The sequence below is a fragment of the Danio aesculapii genome, chromosome 22, assembly GCF_903798145.1.
Source record: "Danio aesculapii chromosome 22, fDanAes4.1, whole genome shotgun sequence".
In the NCBI taxonomy this organism is placed as follows: Eukaryota; Metazoa; Chordata; class Actinopteri; order Cypriniformes; family Danionidae; genus Danio; species Danio aesculapii.
This window is the reverse complement of record NC_079456.1, coordinates 29,451,978-29,461,408: the sequence shown is the minus strand read 5'-3', so window position 1 is coordinate 29,461,408 and position 9,431 is coordinate 29,451,978.

Sequence of the window (9,431 nt, the reverse complement as noted above, 5' to 3'; positions counted from 1 at the left end):
GGATTTTTTACAGTGTGACAAAAAAAAAAAAATGAACTTTTGAGTTTCTCACTTGTAATAACGACTTTGTGGTGACATGCACTCTTTACTTCTTTATTGGCCCGAGGAGCAATTTGGAAGTTGTTTAATATTTTCTTTTAAATATGAAATGTTTTGTTTAATCTTGTAATTTCATATTAGTATTATTTACATTTTTTGTACAGTAATTCCTAATTTTTTGTTGATATTAAAATGTAGGCTTTACAGTAAATTGTAGCCCACAGTATTGAAGAGTACAGGCCACAAACAATGAGCTGCTCTGTCTGGCATCAGCATCTCTGCAGGTGGGCTTTTCAGGAAGCCTATACCTAAATAATCTACACATAAATCAACAGATGTACAAGTATACTGAATAAAGTCTTTTCGTGCAATCACATGATAAAGTGTTATGAAACCCCCATTTCAGCATGCCGTTTTCACTGACGATTTGAAATTCAATTCATGTTCACTTGTATAGTGTTTTTCACAATAATTATCATTCCAAAGTGCATCAATTCTGGGTTTTACATGGTGTACTTCCAAAAAAGTTGATGTCTATGTTTATAACATGTATACATGTTAAATGTATTTATGTATTTAGTGTTTGTGTTGTTTGTGTTGTATATGGCTTTATTACAGTTTTTCCAACTGCTTTTACTCATTTTCAAAACAGTGTCACCTTTTTTAAAACTCTACATACAATTCCTAAAGTGCACACACACACATGCTAAATGCCTAACATTTCCTTCAAAATGTAACTCTGCATTCAAAAATGCTATAAACCAATGTCAGAATAAAGCATTTGCATCAAATGGCAAACGCGTCTTTAATAATAGTAATTGTTTGGATGTAGCATGTACACACTGTTGTTCTTAATCTAAGGCTCTTTGCTCTTTTATAGGCATATATCTGTTACAATACAATGTTCTACACTGAAAGTTATCTGCTGAGAGGAGGAACAGGTACACTGTAACACCAATGAAGAAATGAAGAAAGCAGTAAACAAGGCTGAGAGAAGAATTACTTCTATTGTTATATATTGGTAGGTACAAACTACAAATAAGAAAAGGGTGGCAAACCAGTTCTCTATGAAGGCAGCTCAGCTTTAATCACTCTTTGTTGCTGTGAGCTCTTATGCTACACAGCTAATTGCTCTGGGCAGGTTATGTTCTAGTTTAGAGATCACGTATCAAGATTCAACCAATGTGTTGTAAGTAATATGACACATCGCTGATTGCAATTAAGCCACTCCTCCTGTTTTCTCTTGCTCCAAAGTTGAGGTCACAGTTTAATAAAACAATTTTAAAGATACCATCTGATTTTGATGAGGATTTATTATAATATTTTAGAGGATTTATGATTAGTATGTCTATAATCTATTAGACATAAGCAATTTTAGTTAATAACCATATACATATAATAAATAGTTCATTAATCATTTTGCTTATTCTGGATTAATTTAAAAGCAACCAACTACTCTTAAATAAATGGTATGGGGAGTAATGCAATAAGCCTACTTAAATTTCATTTATTCATTCATTCATTTTCATTTCGGGTTAGTCCCTATATTAATCTGGGGTCGCCACAGTGGAATGAAACCACCAATTTATCCAGCTATGTTTTACGTAGCAGATGCCCTTCCAGCTGCAACCCATCACTGGGAAACATCTATACACACTCCATTCACTACAGACAATTTAGCTTACCCAACTCACCTATAGCACATGTGTTTTGGACTTGTGGGGGAAACCGAACCACCCAGAGGAAACCCACACGAACACGGGAGAACAATTGACCCAGGCTCGAACTAGCAACCTTCTTGCTGTGAGGCGATCGTGCTTCTCACTGAACCACTGTGACACAGTGAACAAGTTAATTGTTTTCTGGAAATAAACAATTTTTGATTTGACCCCTGCGACATACTCTAAAATAGATAGAGCAGAGGCAAATTAAATGTAAAAAAAGGTAAACAGAATATCTAAATCAGTTTTGAAGCAGTCCACAATAAAAAGGTAATTGTGATACATGAGGGTTTCAGGTTTGAGTTTAAAATGAGCATCTCATTCTTTGCAAGTAATGCAAATTATTACCATGTAAGAACATCTAATTGTATCAATGTTATGTCTTTCACCAGCTACCATATTAATGTTGTGAAAACATTGATGAAATCCACAGAAAGCTCAATGTGTTTAGAGCAAGTCAGGAACTTGCATGAAAAACACTGTGAGCTCAGGAGACCTTCAGAAAAACCACTGGAAATTAACACAGTCTGAACTGAACTGCAGCATCAAGAAACACCATTTGATTGTTTGTCGATGGTGAAAGCTGTACATCAGTTGTATGCAGTAGTAATGCCGCTGGTTCTCAGGGCCAGAGCTGATCACAGATGATCTAGATTCTAGAACACAGTGGAGATGTGTGCTGGGGTCAGAAAAGACTATATTTCATCTTGTCTCTGGGAAAAAACAGATACTGAGATTCCAATCTCAAAATTTTAAGAGACCATGCAGAATTTCACGAAGATGCGAAGCAAACATGTCACACTCAAACAACATAAGAGTGAGAAATGTTCACAAATATAATTTACTACGTTTACATGGACATCAGTAATCTAATGATTTGCCTTAATCTGAATAAGACAATAATTTGATTAAGGTGTTTACATGAATTGCTTTTTGAATGTTCCTTTCATGATCTCGCACATAATTCGATCAACACCCTGCTATCCACATTTCCTCCAGAGTTTTATGTAATTTTGGGTATTTCATTTTTGATTTGTCGACATCATCTTTGGCAGTTTCACTATCATTCAGGAATATTTTATGCATGCCCCCATGACAAACGAGATATTGGATGAGAGTGATTGCGGTGTTTACATGTCTATACTGCACTTCAATAATGCCACTAAAATCGGCATACTCTAGTCCACATGTCGTAATCCAATTTCTGTTTAGTTGGATTATGATTTTGGTCGGATTAAGGTAATCAAAAATTGCTGTTTACATGGTAGCCTCTTAATCAGAGTGATTTTTTAAAAATCTTATTAAAACTCTTATTAAAAAGAGTATTGGTGTCCATGTAAACGTACTCATTGACTTGGAGGAATATTGTGACAAAATACAGAGCCATACTGCCATCAGGATGATGTCTTTTATGGTAAGTCTATGGTTATTAGGTCAAGTCATATCATATGTGTTAGTTTTGTGGACACAGAATAAATGTGTTGTACTGGCCTTTATGTCCAGGTCCAGATCGGTATCCTATTGAAAATGTATGGCTCATCTTGAAAGGAAACAACAAAATGATGACCACTGACTTAAGTTTTGTATTAGGCCAGATTAGGCAAAAATATCGGCTTGAAAAACTTTAACAGTTTGCATCAATTTCCAGATGATTAAGCATTGTATTAAATGGAAAGTTCATGTGAAAGGCATCAAAATTAAAATGTTTAATATTTCCAGACTACAATTAATTTGCTTTCAGAAGATTTTATTTATACTTTTAACAATTAAATAAAAGTATTTTTTTTAATTTTATTTATGTGTTTACGCCCTCTAGAAGTGAAAACTTACACATCGGGACTTTACACAAAATCTTTTCATGTCACATAATTTCTGAAAACTCTCACTCAAAATGCAAAACTACACAGCAAATTTCCAAACCAGAAGCTAATTTGGCTGTTCTGGCCAAAAAAAAAAAAAAATAATAATAATAATGGTTTTCCACCCATCCCCTAATTGAAGTTTTGTTTCTACCCCATATTGACTTTTTCCAAATTCTAAAATGATAAATTCCTCTAGAAAAGAACTGAGAAATTTCTCTCAGCCTGGCTCTGTAAAGTGATATATATATATATATATATATATATATATATATATATATATATATATATATATATATATATATATATATATATATATCTGTTGTTGTGTAAATACAACAGTAATGTTTGGCCTAATAAATATTTTCTGTTTCTTTATGTGATTGGTGTTTACAGTGTACCTCTCTCAGCAGATTATTTTCCCCGTAGAATGCTGTATTGAGATTTAGATATAAGTCTGTGAAGAAGCAAAGAGCTTTAGATTTAGAACAAGGTATGGTATATCCAAAGATTTACTATTATGAAAAAAGTGTTTGCCATTTCATGCAAATGCTTCATTCTGACATGTGTATATAGCATTTTGAATGCAGTGTTACATTTTGAAGGAAATGTGAGTGATTTTGCATTTTGTGTGCAGTTTTGAGAATTGAATGTAGAGTTTTGAAAAAAGGTGACACGGTTTTGAAAATGTGTGTAAGAAGTTGGAAAAAACTGTAAACTAAATTCAAATTTATTTATTTAATTCATTTTGTTTGTAGAACATTTTAAATACTTCTATCGTGTTTGCTTTGCAGAAGCAGATGGTAATTGCTTAAACAAGTTTAGGCGGTTAAACACAAGTTGCAAATCTCATGCAAAACTTTAAACTCATTCTCACATCCAAGAAACATAATTTCAGTGGTTTTAAACTGGTTTCTAATGATGTGATCAAACCAACTGTGCAAATTATGAGTTTTGTACAAACTCGTTGACTGATTTTGTAATAGCATGCTTTTCATATTGAGATTTTTGGAAAACACAAACACTAAAGGGATAGACATTTGGTACTATACAATGTTCAGGACAATTATGTATAATCTAATTTGTTTTTAATTGTATAATTGGTTTATTATAGCTACTTCTCATGCTCAAAAATGATATGATATGTAGTTTGTATATTATTGACTAAGGCAGGGTGGACTGGCCATCTGGCAATTCGGGCAAATGCCAGAAGGGCTGGACCATTTTTTAAATGTGGGCCGGTCATTTTTTATTATTATTATAATTTTTTTTTTAATGTATTGTTTTTACATGAAGGCAGCTTTTATCTCTTGCAAAATTTGATATTATGATGATGATGATAATAGTAAAAATAATAGTAATAAATGGTAAGCATTTGGCCCATTTGGCGACGGCCGGCTGGTTTCTAGATGGGCCGACCCAATCAGAGGTTATGCAGACGTAAAATCTGGCAAGAATGTGAAACAAACAATAAATGTCATACAAGCTAGAGTGAACCAAAGAGAGATGAACCAAAATAAAGGTGGTGCCGAAAAGCTTAGAGAAAGCAAAAAATTGGTTCTAAAATCAGACGCTGCCAAATGCATAAAAAATTTTTACTGAAATATTCTCGAAAGGTTTAAATTCGGCTGCTGCGTCGGAAGAGGTAAGAAGAAAACAGAAAATATACTTCTAGTCATTATACTAAAATATACAAAGTGATTGTCACGCCATTCACGCTACTTCTGACAGTTTGTGACAGTAACCTACACTGTGCTTAACAGTTGCAAGCTTAGCGTAGAACTCCCGTACATTTTAAAATGTCATTATAAGCCGATAACACGAAATTTAGGGTATACAGACTGCTATATGCTACCATAGACTGTAAAATATATGGACGGAGTATCCGTGACGTCACCCATAGGTTTCTGAAGAGCGCAAAAGAAGCCACAAGTAGGCGCGGCCAACCGTCGCCATTTTGTTTGCGCGTCATCGCACCCACGGCGGGATACCAAACAAGGGCAAAGAGGCGGAGAGTGGGCGGAGCTTGCTTAGACCTGGCAGACAGGACTTTACTGTGGGAGAAACGCTTGATACTTTATTACCTGCGACTCGTTTGTGTTCTGACCACATGTGCTTGGCTGTACACTATATCAATAAAGTGATTAGACTTTCAAAAACACTGTTGTAATACATTGAGCCACTAAAAATTGCTCTTATGACGTTTTTCTACAGGAGGAAAACGCGAATTACTTCCAAACACTTCAGATATAGTCTGTGTTAGTAAATGCAAGACTATTGATGAAATCCAGCATAACACTGTATGACAACGCTTCAGATGACTGTTTTATAGCCTACAGCTAATCTATCTGTCACATTTTGGAGTGCTCTACGGGTCTAAAGAAAAATATTAATGATAAATGATCTTAAATCAAACAAATACATTTATAGAGATGGTTGTATAAGTATATAACTTTACTCACATGGGAAACGAGGCCACATGAATGGTTTGTGAGCACAATTAAGTGCACACAGCATCCCATATCATCTGATAATTGTAAGAAATAAGTCCAAAAGGCAGCTGACTGTGTAAAGCCACATAAAACAAAACAAAAATACGAGGAATATGCCGAGATCAGTGGCTAATCTGCCGGATTCAGCTGAGGTGAAGTGACGGCGACCAGCGAGACCTAGCTGTCACTCAAGTGACCACGCCCTTAATTATGCAAACTTAATATAACCTAATATAAAGGAAACGGATGAGTTATAAAAAATTCACCCCCCTCACAGTTATCATGGAGGGTAATAATAGCTATATGAACCAAAATCGTTCTTTGTACCAGGCTGTAAACACCTTTTTGTTCTGCTGTAAAATTGGCCATTCTAACAGTAGGCTCAATTGCACTTTGCTCTATTATGGAGCCAGGACTAGCGGAATTTTGATGAATTGCAGTTTCAGTTACTTCCGTATTGGCCTCCCGAGGGAGAGCGGGAGGTTGCCGCTTGTATGCTACTAGCAATATATATTAACATGCAAAAGAACCTTTAGCTATAGCCATAGTACTGTAGGCATTTGTTGTGAACTCTGAATACATAGCTAGTATTTAAAGTAAAACATTAAATACATGCATAGGTTACAGTATGTAATTAATCCTCCTGTAAGAGACTGGGAGCTGCAATCAATCCAGAATTCTTTTGATTTTTTATTCTTTCCACAAGTTTCCAACAAGTACTTGAGCATGCAAGTGCTAACAATCACTTTGGGGTATCCATGTAAGTTGGTGTGGTCTACAACAAATTAGAATAAACAAATTAAGGAATCAGAAAAACGTATACAAATAAATATACTAAAACACTTCCATGTACAATTAACATGAGTATGAGGTCACTGATTGCCAGAAACACTTCAAAATAAAAGCTCATGTGAACCTTTTTGATACTGTTGCTCACACATACACACCTTTACACACAAATGGAGATGCAGCACTGGCTACACTTCAGCATGTTTTAATTCACAAATAACTATTTATCATGAAGGATTCAAAAATGTACAAATCTGCTCTTACACACACACACACACACACACGCACACACACACACACACACACGCACACGCACAGCACACGCACGCACACCACACACGCACACGCACACGCCCGCACCACACGCACACGCACGCGCACGCACACGCACACGCACCACACACACACACACATATTGCTGCTTTTTTCTTTTGTGCTATATATTCTATTCCTTTTGGTGCTACTGTCATTACTTAATTGTATTAATCTGTATTCAGGGTTTCCGCAAGGTCTTAAATGTCTTAAATTTTAGGCCCTTAAAAAGTCTTAAATTCACTGAAATATTATGTTGTAGGTCTTAAATCATTCCAAGTAAAGCTACAAAATCTGGCCAAATCACAATAACCTATAATCCATCTCAAACGTATTTTTTTATATTTATTTTTTTTTATTTCAAAGAGATTAAATTCATAACAGCTGTTACATTTTTTTCAGCAAATTCTCCAAATTAAATTCCCTAATCATAGAAAGAAAACTAAAGCAACACATCCCTTTACGTGATCTTATATATATTTCAACTAAACCTGACGAGACGTCTAAACTGTCCAAGCTAACTGAGTGTATTAAAGATGTTAAGGACTGGATGACCAACAATTATCTTCTCTTAAACTCAGACAAAACAGAATTATTACGTATTGGGCCTAAATCCTGTACACATCAGATCTCACAACTCGACCAGCAATTAGAGGGATACAAAGTTAGCGTTAGCTCTACTATAAAAGATCTGGGTGTCATATTAGACTTTCTTTCATCTGAGAAATATCGCTAAGTTACGAAGTATGCTATCCATCTCTGATGCAGAAAGCTAGTCCATGCTTTTATGACTTCTAGGCTGGACTACTGTAATGCACTGTTTGCTGGCTGCCCAGCACTCTCTATTAACAAACTTTATTAGTACAAAAATGCAGCTTCCAGAGTTCTTACCAGGTCTAGAAAAATTTGATCACATCACCCCAATTTTATCCTCCTTACACTGGCTGCCTGTTAAGTTTCGTATTGAATTTAAAATATTGCTTCTTACCTACAAAGCTTTAATAATCTAGCTCCTGTTTACTAACTAATCTTCTGTCTCGCTACAATCCAACTCGCTCTTTAAGATCTCAAAACTCAGGGCTTCTGGTAGTACCCAGAAGCTAAGTCGAGTAAAGGAGGTCGAGCCTTCTCATTTATAGCTCTGGAATAGCCTTACTGATAACGTCCGAGGCTCAGACCACACTCTCCCAATTCAAAACTTGATTAAAGACCTATCTGTTTAGTAAAGCATACACTCAGTGCACCACTTAGCGGGCTTCCACACAGGTCTGCATCTTGTTTATATACACTATGAACAGCAAACTACGCTAATTATTCTCTTTATTCTCCATTTCTACCTGGGGATACTCATCCCGAGGCCGTCAGACTATGCAGAGGTCACTGATTCGATCCAAGACCAACGACGAGATGATTCCCAAGGTTTCCATATCCTGGACCAGGCCGTATCCTGAGCAGCTACTGTGGTGGTCATGGGGAGTGGAGAACATGAGACTGATTCTGTGACGCTCCCAGGGACAGACAAGTATTCGCTGAGGCCAGCTTCCAGCCTCCGCCGCTAAGACTGCAGCTCTGCACAAGACGTTTGGCCAGCGGAGAAATTAAAATGGTCGTGCCCAACGGAGTCTGGTTTCTCTCAGGTTTTTTTTCTTCACTTTCGCCAATTAGTGAAGGTTTTTTCCCTCTCCGCTGTCGCCACTAGCTTGCATGGTTAGGGATCTGTAGAGCTGCGCAGTCGTTTGGATTTGCTCTTCAGTGTTTGGACTCTCAGTGGTGATTTTAAACCACACTGAACTGAGCTAAACTGAACTGAACTTAAACACTACAAACTGAACTACACTGTTCAAATTTACTATGACCTTTTATGTGAAGCTGCTTTGACACAATCTACATTGTATAAGCGCTGTACAAATAAAGGTGAATTGAATTGAATTGAATCTTTATCAGATAGTTATCAGACCATTAGAAAAAATCCGTAGTGTTTAGCCCTGTAGAAGTCTAAAATTTCATTCATAATGGTCTCAAAAGGGTCTTAATGCCTAAATTTGATTTGAAGAAACCTGCAGAAACCCTGGTATTCAAATGTCGAGAACAGTCAGTTAGAAAACATTTTACTGCAGTCTTTACATCCTATGCTGTGTTTATTAACTTGGTGTTGCCAATACAGTGCTGTGAGAAAGGATGCTACTGTAGGCCTTGCAGAGATAGGGAGGCATGTGGTA